The sequence below is a fragment of the Sebastes fasciatus genome, chromosome 2 (assembly GCF_043250625.1).
Source record: "Sebastes fasciatus isolate fSebFas1 chromosome 2, fSebFas1.pri, whole genome shotgun sequence".
Taxonomy (NCBI): domain Eukaryota; kingdom Metazoa; phylum Chordata; class Actinopteri; order Perciformes; family Sebastidae; genus Sebastes; species Sebastes fasciatus.
The window spans coordinates 29301418-29317941 of NC_133796.1; positions in this window are offsets into that span (position 1 = coordinate 29301418).

Sequence of the window (16524 nt, forward strand, 5' to 3'; positions counted from 1 at the left end):
TACACTTTAACAACTGAGAATTCATCCACACATGGATTTGACAGCATTACACTGTAACGTCAGCACAACACCAAAATTGCTCTGATGGGTAATAAAAAAATGCATACTTTATTAAAGTTTCATTTAATTAGGTTTTCTATAAACCTTTGATTAAAAATAGGAGAGAAAATATGAAGCACTATACTGCTTAGAGTTAGAGACTTTTTAAATATCATCTATTAAGATGTTTGACTAGCCAGACAATATGGAAAATGCTAAAGTTCACCACTACGGCACCACTGTGTTCGTCAGTTTCCTGCCTTCGAATGCTGCTGCTGTTGTTGTTGTATATGCAAGTCACAAGGACATTTTACACTATACAATCTATAAAATACAAAGGCTTTCTGAATCACTGAAAGCTATTCTTCATGTTTTCTGGTTCAGAATGTAATACCTAACCAAAAACTGTGTTCAACAACAGAGGGCGGCATCTGCTGTTTTGGTTTACTCAATTAATTTTGGGACATTTGTGAGTCTGATTACATTTTGTGCATGAAATAAACAATTTGGCCCGGCAGAGTTTTGCCCTGCGCGAGGACTTTTGTGAAAGTTTCTTAAAAAAATCGGTATGTAAGAGATAATGAAACCAGAATAACAAGAGCTTCCTCCTCTATCCCCTGCCCTGACTTCCAAAGGCTTCCATCTTGTCCACGTGCATGTTTTATTCCATATTCTCCCCTCTCACCCTTACTAACCCAACCCTCCACCTACAAACCCCATTCTTCAACACAACTGGGGAATTTCAATCCTACTTCATATCCGAGAACAAATTCCTTCCCTGATTACTGATGCATTTCAAAGCAGGCATCATTATATTTTCAGACCATTTTCTTTTAAAAATGTACTGAAAACCTTTATGCTGGTTCCCAAGGGCCCCCTTCTCCTCTTCTGTTATGCTCTTATTAGTCTGTCTCTCCCGCTGCCTGCTGGGGGATCCGCATTGCTATTCATTTTCTGTCTCTCTGACCTCTGTGTGGATGGAATTCATCTGGCCCTTGTTCTTTACATTACTTTGGAGACGAGCAGCTACTGTCTGGTGCAGCTATTAAAACATAAACCCCATTAAATAAAAATGTGCAGCAGTGATGCCTGTGGAAAGAGAAAGGCAGAGAGAAAAAAACAACTCTTTCTACTGTGCTGATAGTCCTACAGTATGTAAGTGAATTGGGTTAAATTCAACAGTGCTGTCACAACGTCCACCGATACTAATTTTGCAACCAAGGAACAAGTTGCCATAGGATGCAGGTGAACCTGTGATGCAGTCAACATCTACTGTAAATATCTCCTACTAGTCACATTGGCAAAATATGGTTCTCTATGCACCGAAAATCATTTCACCGTTTTGTTAGTTAGAGTAATGATCTATCATCACCGGTGCATGTTCAGTTGGACTATCAAGGATAACTGGATGTCCGTTGATTTGAATTTCAGTATCAAAAATCATGTTTGATTGGTGTTTGAGAGTTTGCTATAGTTGGCTAGCTATTGTAGATCTCAAAAACATTTTAAGTAACGTATGTATCTTGAAAGGCAAGAGAATTGCTGTGTTTCTTAACTTAGTAAAGGCTGTTACACACCGGCAGCAAATTTTTTATGTGCGATTAATTGGCACGTCAATATTTTTTTTCGAACTCTTATTTTTGTCATGAATACAGAACGTGAATGTTACACGGCGAAAAAAAAATGACTTAAACAGTTTTTGGAAGATCTTTTTTTCGGAGCTTTCACGCCACAAATAAAGGAATCAACTAACTGTGTTGTGCAGAACCGGTTGAGTTGCGTCTATATGCTATATTTATGAAGCAACAACACAGAGGCTCCATAGTCCGAACCAAGACTTTATTACTCCTTTCAACCTTGACAAAGGCAGCGCAGAGCAGATCCACTCCTTCCGTTCTTACCATTCATAATAAAAGGCCTAGACATAAAATATTCACAGGTGAGTATTTTGCATTTTCGTGTTGTTTATTTGTTACGCAATTTTCATCAGGAAAGTAACTTTAACGGTAAGGAATGAAATCAGACAAGTTAAAATACAAGGAATACATTTCCTCACTTTCTATTGGCCTATCCAATGCCTTAAATCTGCATTAAATGTTTTTTAACCACAAACATTTTCACAGAAATATACAGTATGATTGGCTTATCAAGTTGCAATTTGTAATGTTCTTTCTTCACTACTGTGGCTATTAGCTACTCATTCACTTTAGCTTCTTGTTCAGCTTGTATGAGCTTATCTGATGGAAAGAGCTTCCTGCGGTTTCACATAGCAAGAAGTTGAGATCTGTCAGACTCAACTAAAGTAAATGAGTTAACTGCAAAACCAAAACAATGAGCTAAAAGGGGCTAAAAGCTGCACATAGCTGCACAGTTGGATTTTAATATTTGGTGGGTTTGGTAGCACCAGCAAACCTTTAAGATTACAAGGAATGATTTGATTTTAAGTTAATATGAAGACATGGATTGAGGCTATAATATAAACCCGGCTTTACAGTAAGTTTCCGTGTTCTTTAAAGAGGAGTGGCAGTGAGTGAGTGAGTGTCTAATTGAAGGATTTACTGACGAAATAAATGGGTTGAGAGAGAGAGGGAGGGAGATGGACAGAGTAGGAAGGGAGGGGCTTTTATTGCAGGAGTCTTTAATGCAAACCCCGAGTGGCTGGTCTGGCTTGGAAGCCTTGCAAAGAACTGTTGGAGTTGATGAGGTAGTCCAGCTGAATGATATACATCGCCGGCCACAGGCGAGAGCTGTCCATTAGTTACAGGGGTTCCTGTAATGCCCAGCTCTAGTACATTATTTCCAAATGCATCAGTCAGCGTCGTGCAGCACAGATAAATTCTAATGCTTAAGATCTGTAATGCATACTCTCACCTCTGCTATATTACGCTGCAGGTTAGGAGGGCAGGAAGAGAGAGGGGGGAAAAATGTAATTTATTTTTCACTGCAGCCAGTATTCTTCCCATTAGCTTCAAACGTGAGATAAGTTATGGACTTTAACGAGCGCCTTTAGCCACCAGAGCACGCTGCACACAAGACTGCAGGCAGAAGAGGTGGGCTCCGGGCTAAGGGAGGAGGGACTGGCAATCTGGATGTATGGCGCTAATGACCCAACACAAGTACCTCACTGTCCTCAGTGAGATCAGAATGCAGCTTTTACCAGAGTAAAAAACATCCCCTCAAATACAATGAAAATCTCATGATGCCTTATTAGTGTGTACCACATCTGCATAAACGTAACAAAAACTGGCTTAGTTACGGTCATTATAACATCCTGCTGGCCAAGCCAAACAATTTAAAACTGTGCCAATATGCAACTAAAGCACAAAAGGTGGCCACACTGCAAATGTTACGTTGCAACGGGAAGGGCTCAAAGTGGGTGGCTGCCCGAGGGAAGCGACCCTTCACCTCTTCCATTCATTCAGATTACTTTTATGAAGCATGTAGAGGAAGCTTTGGCTCATCCCTACCACACTCACATTTGTACCTTTGCAAATCAAATGTAATGGCAGGAAAAAGCAGAGCTGTCCTGACCTTTTAAAGAGCTCTGGGATCACTTCCTGTGTTTCTGAGAGCTGAGATATGCCAGAGCGGGAGCTGGAAGAGCATGCACATGCACATGCACACGCACACGCATATAAACAGTCTTCCTATAGCTAGGACTGCCAGATTATGCTATAAAAGGTCATACATAATGTTCTGAAGTGTGTGCTGCTGTTTAGCAGCTAAACCTGAACGGCTGTTTCTCACAACCTCTAAAGCTTTGTAGTTTTTTTCACGTGTCATACATGGATCCCTGTCTGTAACAAACTGAGTTTGTTGTTGATCATCTAATACAAAAGGACCTACAAAATATATGGGTTGTATGAAAATGGCTGGAATGATATTCCCTACTATTTTTGCACAATTGAGCAATTTGTCTCAAAATTAAAGCTTCAGTAGGCAGAATGTTTTTGGCATCATTGGGTCAAAAATTTCATAATAACCTTTCAGCATATTGTAATTCAAGTGTTCTGAGAGATAACTCAACTTCTGCACCTCCTCATGGCTCTGTTTCAGGCTTTAAAACATCTAGCCCGTGACGGGAGAGAAGAGAGCAGTGCAGCTGGTACCCGTGTTTCGGTACTGTGGAAAATGAGTATTGAAACCGTTTCAAATATTCAGTATCAATATGTATCGTGGGCTACAGTCCAAGGGAGGAGGGAAACAACCGTTCACCTCTTCCATTCGTTCTAGGGATGTTAATAATTAACCGTTTAACCGTTAACCGACATTAAGCATTTTAACCGATTAACGCTATCGGTTAACACGGTTGGAAGAAATGTTAGTAATTAATTAAAAAGCAAAACTCGTCACTTTAAGGACAAAAGCTGGTCCGCCTTAAGAGCTCACCTTTAGAGAGTCTGAGTTGGAGTTACAGATAAGGGAAGTTGGCTCCCGTCTGTAGCCCGCTTGAGTGGAGCGAGTTGTAGCCTCGTAACATTTATTCACCGACAAATAAACTGTACACACACTGTCTGCTACAGCTACGTTCACAGCTATAACGCCAATGTGGCTTCACTTCTCTGACCTGGAGTTGCCCACTGATTATTACGAAGCCTATTTGTAGAAACAACATATAAAATATTCAACAATAGATTGTTCAGCTCTACACTGTATACAATAATCATGATCTAAAGCATAAGTTAACAATGGAAACGTAATCCTTAGAAACCAACGGATTTAAAGCAATCTCTTATTTGGCCGAATACATTTCTAAGTATTACAGTGATATACTGTATCAGAACTTCTACTGTTTACATGGACACATGTCCTCACTGTCCTCCAGGTTTTATCTCTCTTTTAGCAGCCTTGAGCTGTAGCTGCCTATCCCCTGGAAAGCATCTTAGTGTCAGTTATCGACAAGTAACTAATTAGCTTTGTGCCTCTAAGATTTTCCTTCAGCTGCAGTGGGAAGGGTATTAAACATGCATGATCAATACTCTGTCTAAAGCCCAGCCATCATCTGTTGCCATCTGATTCAAACTCTTGGACGATTCACTCAATCATACACTGATTAATAATTTTTTATCCATATCACTAATAGCACTTTACACATTTTGTGGTGAATGCCATTATGAACTTGATCATGGGATATTTAGAACAATTAAGCCAGTCCCTAGTACTTGCTGCCCATTCATTTGCTTTTTCATACTATCTGGAATCACTGCAAAATACCACTAAATATCTCAACAATGTAATAGCCATTCAAAGTTTTCAACAGCCAAAAGTAATCATAATTTATCCGTCTATGCATCTATGACACTATCACAATTTACAAGGAAATTACAGGGAGTGAAAAATCCAGAGCCATTAAATACTATAATTCAGTTTAGTGTAATTCTAGATAAACTATAGGGTGAAAAACCCAAATCCACTACATATAACATTTTTAAAATGTGACTGATCCGCGACAATAAGCAAAGTGTATAGCACGATAAACGTCTGCACTGTGTTATCAAAACTACTGAATTCATATAAAACAAGAGATAATATTGTTTGCAGACTAGCGTGTGGTAATTGCAAAGGCAATAATAAAAGTAGTGTACTCATGCAAATGAAGCTTTATAGCAGCAAATGTTTTCATAAAATGTATACACAGGATCCAGGGTCAATCATGCATTTTATGCGCATTTTATCAGAAAAATGGTGATAGCGTGAGAGGTCGTGAATACGTTGGCAGAGTATATGAAGAAAGATGGCTATTTATTTACTACTATTCCACCTCGACCCTAACTAGCCGCAGGCTAAATAGGAAAAGACCGCAGTTTTATGCACAAGTGCCATGTTGTCTCATCCGATATCACATCATGTGCCAGCTCTGTTTATCCCAGCAAAACTGCTGGGCCTTTAACGCAGATGAATTATGAAGTGACTACAAGACTCTTAATTACCCCACCCACCCAGTCTGAATAATGCAGGATTCTGCTTACAAACGCGTTAGTGCACATTGCATGCAATAGTTAACATAACCGCTTAACACAGCCCTGGGCTCCCGAGGACTGGTGTGTATTTCAGGATTAAACTCATTAGTGATGTGTCTGCATGTGTGAGTACAAAGATTTGCATGCTTCCATTGACTATGGCATGTGGCGCATGCTAAATGCAGCCATTCAGGAAAGAGACATGTGGCAGTGGACATGTTTACCCTCTGGCACTTGTCTCTGGTTCATCAGGCGTGAGAGGGCAGGGGGCTTTGGAAGCATCTGCTGGTAAGAGTGGAGTGGAGTGCAGTGAGGCAGAAGACGTACACAAGGACATAGACATGTGCACATACCTGCACAGCTAGGACTGCCACTAAGAGTGTGAAAATATAATTATGTTGCCAGGACAGTGAATTCTTCTGCTGTGCAATGATAGACATGAGACAATGATAGAAACACAGAACTTGGCCTTTGTATTGACACAGTAAATTCTTTCTGTGCTGCTGGTTCATACAGAGGAAGAACTGTTTGGTGTACAAGAACATTCTTGTAGTTAAAGGGATAGTTCAGGTGTTTTGAGGTGGGGTTGTATGAGGTACTTATCCATAGTCAGTTGTGCGAATTCTCAGATGTACGTCGCTTTGGACAAAGCGTCTGCTAAATGAAAAACGCCCCAGTTTGGAGGAACCAACAGGAGTACAACGGAAGTTGTCAACGGAGTCGGGTGGCTTTGAAGAGAGCATAGATACGTTTTGCTTTCAGTTCAGTTCCCCATTGGAATGGGCTGTCTGACGGCAAGGTAAAGTGGTGACACTTTCTTTTAGGTGGCTAAAATAAGTTTTTCTGCCGGCTCCATCCACAGAAGTACATTACTTTGCTCCCGTGCTGCTACTCCTGTCTGTTTCTCCAAACTGGAGGTGTGCTGCCCGTCATGTACTGTAGATAATACACTTACGATGGATAAGAACCTCATAAAACCCATCTTCAAAACACCCAAACTACCCCTTTTAGTAAAGAGGATTGTGGAATGCAATTAAAAGAGGCTCGAGTGTAATGTACTCTCTCAATCCAACAGCCTCGTTTCTCAGGAGAGAGTACTGGATAATCTGGCAGCTCTATTCTGATCTCTTGCTTTTCATTTTGACTTGAGGCTTACACAAGTCCCTTAGCTGGGTTACAAGTCCACAACTTGCGCAATTAAAATGATAATCACTATTATTCTGAAAAATCCAGCTACAGAAAGATAGGCTGCTAAGACAATGCCGATGAGTAAGTATACAAGTGTGTGTTTTTCATCATTTATACAGTGTGGGCTTTATTAAAGTTGGGAAATGCTGGATTCAGCAAACTTAAACATTCATATACACAACTATCAAGTCAACAACTAACAGGACTACATACTCACACCTTGCCCAAACAAAATTCACCCTGACATAACACAGTGATATTATACACATACATACCTTTTCAACTCCCATCCGTTCCTAAAATCTTACCACAACCACAATGGTGAGTTTATTCAAAGTGGAAGGAGAGCAATTATATCATTACATAGAGAGAGCACAGGCCTTTTTAACAATGTGTGCTTTTACATAGGCTGGCTCCATTATTCATGGCTGGACTGTATTTATGGACAGACCCATTTGCGTCTCTGTGATTTCAGATGCTGTTACCCAGAATGCTAAAACCTTCATGCTAGTGGAACAAGATTGCCACTTTTATGGGAACATCTTGTGCTGAAATAAATCCTCACCTACTAATGTGTGCTGATGGGTCAAGGGGTGCAATGAAATGTGAAAGGAGCTTTCAGTGAGAGTAGCAATCTAGCCTTGCTTCTCATTTATGCCTTTCCTTTAAAACACAATCACTTTGTACTGTACCATCGTATCTTAGACGTATGTTGTTACTATGCTCCAAACTTCACCTAGCTCATATATATTCAGGCTTATTATGAAGCCTGATCAACAAGAACAACACTACCACCACAGTGTTGACTTTTCATCAAATATCATAATGCAGTTTATGATTTGAGAGATTCAATGTATTAATAAATATAATTTGATAGAATCTATTTGGTACAGGCTTCGCAATTGGTTTACCCCACGACAATCTGCCTTGGCACCCAGAGACAGATCTTTGCGCTCGTCGCCCAATCAGGTGGTAGCCCTTAAAAAACAAAGGCAGACCTGATGCTCAGCCACCTTTAGTACAGACACAGCACTCAGCAAAACCTTCGTCACCCTCCGGTGTCGATTTCCTTCCAAGATCCATTTCTACCAAGAAGTTCATTGTAATTTTAGTCCTGGGGACTGCTTCTCTAGGAACTAAAAGGTTCCTTCTGTCCATTGTTGTCTGCGTTTCCATAGCGGTCTAAAGGCATGCAAAGATTAGGTAAATTAGTCCGCTGGCGTATGAAATACAACAAGACATGGGTTGAGGGCTGTTTCTTTAGCCTGTAGCTCAGTGTACCTGCCCCTTTCATCTAAAAAACATGTGAAATAATAAACCTTAGGTTGTGTCTCGCTGCAATGACATTTACTGCTGCATAGTATTTATTGATGCACGTTGGATGTAATGAATGCAATGCAGAGGAGAGTGTCCGTAAATCCACAGTAAATCATCTGTTTAGTGTTTGATGGTTATTTATTTGTGCTTTAGAACGTAACCGCAGTGACTTTTCTTTCTCTTATTCACAGCACCGCTGCGTTGTCTCTCTCTATTCAACCACTCGCCCTCTAAGCTCGCTTGCGCGATCTCTGTCTTTTTCTCTCCGTCTTTTTTTTTTTTAAATAAGTCTGGAATCCGACAGCAGAGCCTACCTTTACTTTCAAATGTTATCAAACAAAAAGAAATGATCTCCCATCCCGAAAGTTTCTGTACTTTCAGAAAGTACTACCCGACCAGGGTCTTTTAGGGGGTGGGGTAAAAAGTCCCCGGAAAATGTCCATGGAACTTAATTTAGACCCTTTCCCTGCAGTCGAAATGCAATGAGCTCCTAAAAAAGGTTCTTACCGGGGGAAAGTTCCTGCTGGTTCAGATGCATGTGTTGGTAAGAGGCACCCCACCAGGGGAGGGGGTTGCTTCCATCTCCCTAACTCAGGTGAGGTGACTAAAGGGAAGGTGATGTCTGATGCCCGTTCTTCCCTGGCCTCTCATCTTTAGGTTCTCTCTGCCATACCTCCCGCTTGCTGCGTTTTCACCACACTGGGTACACAGGAACACATACCAATGCTTCTCAGTGAAGTGTTTTTTGCCTCTCCTCTCCCCGTCTCATGTTTGTTTTTTCTCCACGATTGCCACACGCTACCACACCGGCCCACACGCTGGATGATAGCTCAAGTCTTCGGTGATGGACTTCGTTTATCACCGACATGTAGCGTTTACTCTTGGTCACTGTTCCCGTACTGTACATACGAGGAAGCAGCACAAGGCGAGTCATTTTCTCCTCCCATTTCCATTATTATCCACTGCCTTCATAACCGGGCTCCCACACGAGTAATTTTCTTCTATATTAGGGAGGAAATGGCATAAAGACATTGTTTTTTTCTCCCTCTATTTCCATTTGTTTTGTTTCTGCCATCAATTGGCGGTTACCGCCAACACTTTGAGCCCCCATTGGGGATGGACTCGTTTGTTCATCCAGTATGGCTCTGCATCTGAGGCTGATGATGCAATTGCGCCAGGTGGTACCGTGGCCTGACTTGGATGGCATTGACTTGGATCAGCTGTGACCAATGCACACGGCTGATCCAAGGCCTGCCAATGGCACCGATTGAAGCAGCGGTTTCTCTGTTATCTCGCCCCCATCCTGCAATACCGCCTCATGGTTTGACATCTGAAAGGGAGAAGCTGAGCCCGGTCAGCAGCTGGGTCTTTTGAGTTGCTGTATGCATAGATTCAAGTCCAGCTGGTAGTAGATAACATTCCTAACGACCTCCACCTCCGGTGATTTCCAATAGCGAAGTCCGTTACGTGGCGATGCCTGTACGAAATAGAAAAGGCATGCCCTGCTGGCTCCTGTCGTCAGTTGCTGAGCTCCAAAGGGGGCCGAGCTACCAGTATGCTACTGTTTTATAGGGCATCCATGCTACTACCTGACCAGGTGGTGAGTGAAAAGATTGGTCTGTCTCAGGGTGCCGAGGCAGTCTCGACGGGGTCCGAGGGCTACGCATGTATTCAAAAAGCTTGAGTTACTCCAGGTAACTACCATTTTCTGTGTGTCGTTAGCAGACCCCACTTGAAGCCATGTATGATCTGCGCTAACATTTTAAACCAAATGTGGTTTATTACCACAATGGCAAATTTTGGCAGAAATAATTATACAACAAAAGAGTATAAAAATAGATATGAGCTTTTTCCTCTGATCTTATCTCGCTGGTGTTTATTACAAAAAAAATAACTAATTCTAGAACTACTGAAAAAACTATATTTTCTCTCAAAAGAATACACATCATTTCATCGGATGGGCAAATATAATACACATCTAAGTTCTCAGTATGGGAAGTAATGTGAAAATGCTGCGAATTTTAAGTTTTCAACTGTAGTTTCTCTCCTTTTTTTTGAGAAGAACACTCATCAGGCATGAGAGACTGCCTGGATAACTAATCCTGTTCGTTTTTTTTTAAGTATTTACTTGTGTTTTATTTGTTCTTTACTTAACAGCTCCTGCCAAATATTGCTTACTATGAAAGTCACAAGTTCCTGAATGAGGTGTATTGTGAATGTTGACATAAAAACTTACACAAAATGAGAAAACAATTATAAAACAGTCAATAGATGGAACAATCCTTTTGATTTTATTCAACCAAGGACAGCATCAGTTAAAAGGGCATCACGTTCCTACAATGCAAGATCAAAAACTCTCCAAAAAAAAGGTCGATGTTCCCATTGTAAGCTAAAGTGTTTGTAAGATGAACAAACAAAGGAACAAATCAATTTTAGAGATAAACTACATCCAATCAGACAACAGAAAAGGACAGTGGCCCTACTCATCTTCCAGAGAGCTGTTTAGTACAGTCAATATGTTGCTCTTTGGCTCAGCCCACCAGACCACATTATTTATGCAGGTCGGCTCGAATAGGGATCTTAGAAAACATCAGAAAACAGCCTGATGAATATACACTGTGAAGCACAGTAGCACACCATAGATATTGTATAAAACAGTACAAGTGAGTCATAAGCACTCTTACGCCACGTTGACGCTTGCTGCTATGGATGCCATTCAACTGTACAGTATAACCACTGCATCCTGTGCCAGTTGGTTACATTATTAAGGTTCGTCTGCTCGATGAAGGTAGTATCTCTGTGGCAGTTTGTTTTCCCTGTGCAGCCGATGTACAATGTGGAAACAGATCCAGTGATACCTGCATATGCACCATAGCATTAGCCAACATTAGCTATGTCAGTATCGTCTAGCGTGTTATGCACAGAAGTCACAAGGTCCAAGACAATGGTTCTATTATTTCCCATTTTGACATGAAAGCAGAGAGCTGCCTTGACTGGCAATGACTTATATCTATTTCTCAAATGTATTTCTATGACAAAAATATATGGACAGACACAAAAAAGTCTCAGTCTGTACCATATGCCAACAAAGAACCTTTCACATCACAAGAAACTGGGTCTTACTTAAATCCTGTGTTTTATAGGCACCGTGTAGAGAACTATTTTTTGTAGGACACACTGAAAACACATCTTTTTTAAGTTAAGAAAATAAAATATTGATATCGACCGTCAAATGTTTTAATTGCTTAGGTCTACTTCTTCTTTGGAAACTCGCTGTTTCAGGCAACCTTTATGCCAAATCTGTGTCATTACTACTTTGATCAAGTGTACAGTACATGACATCATAGAACAAGAACAAAACATAAACACACACACTAACTGAAAGCACACATATCCCCCCCCCCCACACACACACACACACACAGACACACACTATATACAAACCAACACATTTACAAATCTGAAGCTTATTTTCTCCTTCACTGCAAACTTAAACTAATATCATTTTGAAAGGCCAATGACGTATCAGTGTGTTTCTGTCAGTGTTCAATTTTATTTTAGAGTTTATGCTGTGGCTTTGTTTCGACTTGGATAAACACAACTAGTAGTGGGTGTCTCATAACTTCAACAGAACTTCAAACTGATGTTTAATTAGAGTAAAACTTTTCAAGAATGATATAATGTGTACCTCTGATGAACCTAGAGGAGGCATGGCTTATTAAGGTTTTCCTTCTACCTCCTCAAAAGGCTGTCAAAATAAAATGTAATACTCAGCTACCATGACATTTAAAGCAGATGTATGTTGAGTGGACATGGTCTTTATTGTTTTTGGTAATTCATTGATTTACTCCTTATTTTATTTTATGATTTGTGAACAGATTCTGCTTTCTTTATCCTACTTGTTCCCTGCTAGTGACAGTATCCTTACCCCTAGGTTCAGCCCTTAACTAGGGCCCATATCTTAGCTAGAATCATCCCAAACAAATGCTCATTAATCTTTAATTTGTCATTTCCATCTTATGTCTGCATCTGTTCACATTTTTTTTTTAATTTTACTCCTAATATTTCTAATTAGTATTATTACTACTAATGTTATTAAAAGCACTGCAACTAAAACATAAAAGCATTTACTGCAAATCGTTGATATATCCAAACACGGGCTGAAGTGATAGTGATGTTTTAACTCATTTCTACCAAAGGACATAAAGTGTAATATGCAACTTTAGTTCACATACAAAAACTACATCAGGAAAACCAATTTGTGCAATCACTACAACCTGAATGGGAGATTTTCCGTTGCATATTCAGACACAGAATTCAAGTCCAAATATTCCACATTTAAATGAGTCATTCATTAGAGATAATGAAAGGGCTGTGCGGTATAATAAGCTGCCAGTTGAATGCTAATTCCACAAAATAATTACTTGCACGAATACCATCCATACAGAAAATTAATCTTGGCAATTTCACTGCGTCGTAATACACAAGGAAAAACGTGTTAATAAAAAATGCAAACTGAGAACCTTGACGACATAAAACAGCGTTAGCGATAACGATCTTGACATTCTAATTAAGAAAGGTCCGAGGTGGAATTAGCGACGCCAAACACGTTGAGTGCGAGAAAACGAAGCACAGCCAAAAGGAGAAATTACAGAACACTGGAGAAGGGTCTGTATTTCCATGGGATGGTCCTCTTTCCTTCTTCCAATCCAAAGTCCTGATACAGCAGCAGAGAAGAAGACACATGTGTGTCTGTGTGAATGTGTTGAAAGAAAGGAGAGACACATCATGCTGACTTACATAATGCAATCTCCTTTGTCTCTTTCTGCTTCTCATGAGCACACGTGCCCTTACGCGCACTCAAGTGCACATGTCTGCTGCTGTACAATCACTGTCCAACAAGGAGGGAACAGATGCCCCTCCAGGCTGAGGGGGAGGAGGCGGGCACACTCGCTGTGTTTGTGTGCAATGGGGTGGTCTTGGCACAAACACCTTTCAACCACCAGCAGCTCGGCAGTGTCCAAGTGTGAGGAAACGTAGAAATAGTGCATTCCGACTCCCAGCAGAGGCAGATGATGCAAAAAATCTGACGACATGAAGTTTCTGAGAGAACAGGCCTTGAGGAGGAATTCAGAAAAAACAAACAAGTTTTCTTTTTTTTTCAACATTCACGTCCTCAATGAATTGGCGTGCAGTGGTGGAAGCCTTCTCTCCAACGCGGTCCCCTGTGGCTTTTTTTCTCCGCAACAATGTAGAATTGTCTCTTTAGCCATTAGCCTCACATCAACTATGCAAAGCAGGCCAATCATCACAAACGACTCGTAATAGAATAATTGCCGCAAACAGAAATCCTGCTGGGGGACGAGAAGCCCAAACAACTGGTGTGCGATTTATAATCACACATCAGGACGTGTCTGGTCCTGGTCTCCCTGGATACAGCCTGGATGCTGGGCTTGGCTGGGCTGAGTGGTGGCATCCCAGGGTACTGGTGGAGACTGACTGGAGCCCACACACGCATGCCTTGAGATACAGCCTCTCTTTCCTTCTGTGTTTCTCTCTCCTCTCCATCCCACCCAGCACTCGGCTGCCTTCATCCAACTGACTCATGAGGAAATCCTCTACGAGAGGAAAAAGCTGCCAGCTCCCATGACATGAAAAAAAAAAAATCTCTGAAGCGGGCATCAAAGAAAACGGAAAGAGCGCAGAACCGACGCTCACGCAACAAGACAAAAAAGAATTCGGAAATCGTTGTCGCTCCGCCCAGTTGAAATCTTCCGCCTTTGTTTTTTGTCTCTCGTTTTATTTAGTTTCGCAGTTGTTTTAGAGAATTAGCATCTGCTACTGAGCCTTTGTAGAGGGATTTATGTGCCCCCCTACACATTTCTCCCATACCACCCGTCCCCGCCCCTTGCCTGCCTCCTTATCCCCCCCCCCACCCACCCATCAGTCTGCCAGACAAGTTTTTCCCACCCAGTCACAGTACCCAGCCAGCAACCCCTTTCTGTGGGTGTGCTTGTTTAGTGTGGGTCTGCTCTGTGAGTGTGGTGCATGTCGTGCCAGCTTGGATAGGAGGAGAGATGAGGAGGAGATGAAAAAAAAAAACTCTTTGTAAGTTATGGGAACACTATGAGACAGACGCAGGCGCTCATAAATTATACGGTTCATTTGCATATTCCTAGCATACGACATTATGCAAATACTGGTCAATTTGCATAATGGATTCCTCTTGTTGCCTCAATTGCCCAGTTGCTGCTTTTTATTTAATAATAAAGAACAAACAAAACAAAAGAGTGTGAAACAAGACAGAATAGCACGTTCGAGCACTACAGTATGGAGCCCTTTGCCACCGCTTTCCAGTCTGAGAAAGTCTTCGAAGAGGGCGATTTCTGTGTTCGGATCATCTTTAATTATACAGCCATGCAACTGTCAAACATAAAATGTGCACAGTACATACACAGCCATAACAGAGAGAGAGAGAGAGAGAGAGAGAAAATGGAAGAATTTATATGGCGATCGCATGAAGTCGCACGGTATTTGCGAGCGTTCGTAAATTTCTCTCTTAATTAGTCTATTCTTACTGGACTATTAAAGCAAGCGGCAGCATAGCTAATTAACAGCAGTGTGCACACACTCTTCAGAAGGAGGGGGGGTTTATTAAATAATTAAACCATTTTTTGTCTCCCGCTTTTAACCTCATCAGCTCCGTACCAAACGACCAGAATAAAAATCTACGAAAGAGCAAAAGCAGATGTGGCCAAGATAATTATTTAATCAAATATGCGCTACCGACAAAGCCGCTAATGACGAAACCGCTAATGACGAGAGAAAAGATAATTACCACACATAATACGGAGCTTTATCAAAAAAATAGACCCGTTTCGTGACGCTTCTTACTCGTGTCCCACTACAGTAACGGCAAAGCAGATGGGCACAAATGCAGCTTTAAAAAGTGATCGTGATACAATTAAAGACAATTACAAACGGAGACAGTAGGAGAGAGAGAGAGAGAGAGGAGCAGTGTGTGGAGCTGGAAGAGAGGTAGGGGGAGTAAAATGGGAGAAGTATATAAAGCAAAAAAGAATGGGAAGTGGTAGAAGGTTGATTATTTTATAAAAATGTCAGGACAACACTGTGCGGTGGGATCAGCCAGCAAAGCGTCAACTTAAATCAGCTACAGTCGGATAAGCAGCTTGAGATTGTGTACTGTGGCACATACAGGCACAGCTCAGCTTGCACTACTACACCAGGGCTGCTGGTTGTGGGTCGAGACTCTCTCTTTCTCCATCTAGGACCAATGAAGAAGAAGGGCAAAGCAGAAGGCACAGCTAATGCCAGGCACCGAGGTTACACGGCAGGGCGCAAAAAACAGTCAGCCAGCCGGCTTACGAGAACTGTTTGACGAAATCATCATCTTTTAGAATCAATTAACCCAAATGTTAATTAATGTCAAGCCCATAGAAGAAAAAAGGGAGATGGAAGGCGGGTGTACTGGGCATGTGAAGGGAAAGCTAGAGAGGAGGAGGGTGGGTAAGAGAGGGACTGAGAGAGAAAGGGGATGGGCAAATAAGGGAAACAAGGAGCGAATGCGGTTGATGGCAGAGAGAAGTTGGCACAGTGCCATCCATTCAGTGGTAGCACCAAGGCGGACTTCTGTTCGCTCTCTAGGGTAGATGGTTAGATGGAGCCTGAGAGACAGAAGGGTCCTGTCGTCATTTTGGTAGCGTCACATGCTTTGAGTTTTTCTTTTATCTTGTTTTTTAATTATATTTTTTTGCGGACGGGGGGCTGTCTAATATTAGAAGTTGCAGTGAAGATACGGGTCTTTAGACACACATTCATCCTTACTTCAGCATCACCGCCTTGGAGGACGAGTAAACATCTGCTGACGAAGACTTCAAGACGTGACCTATACCTGGATGAATTTTGAGAGCTGCCAGTCAGATGGATTAGTTGCTGCATGGCACCATGATGGAGGTACAAGGGTGGATATCCAGCACTCCAAAACACAGCAAAACAAACT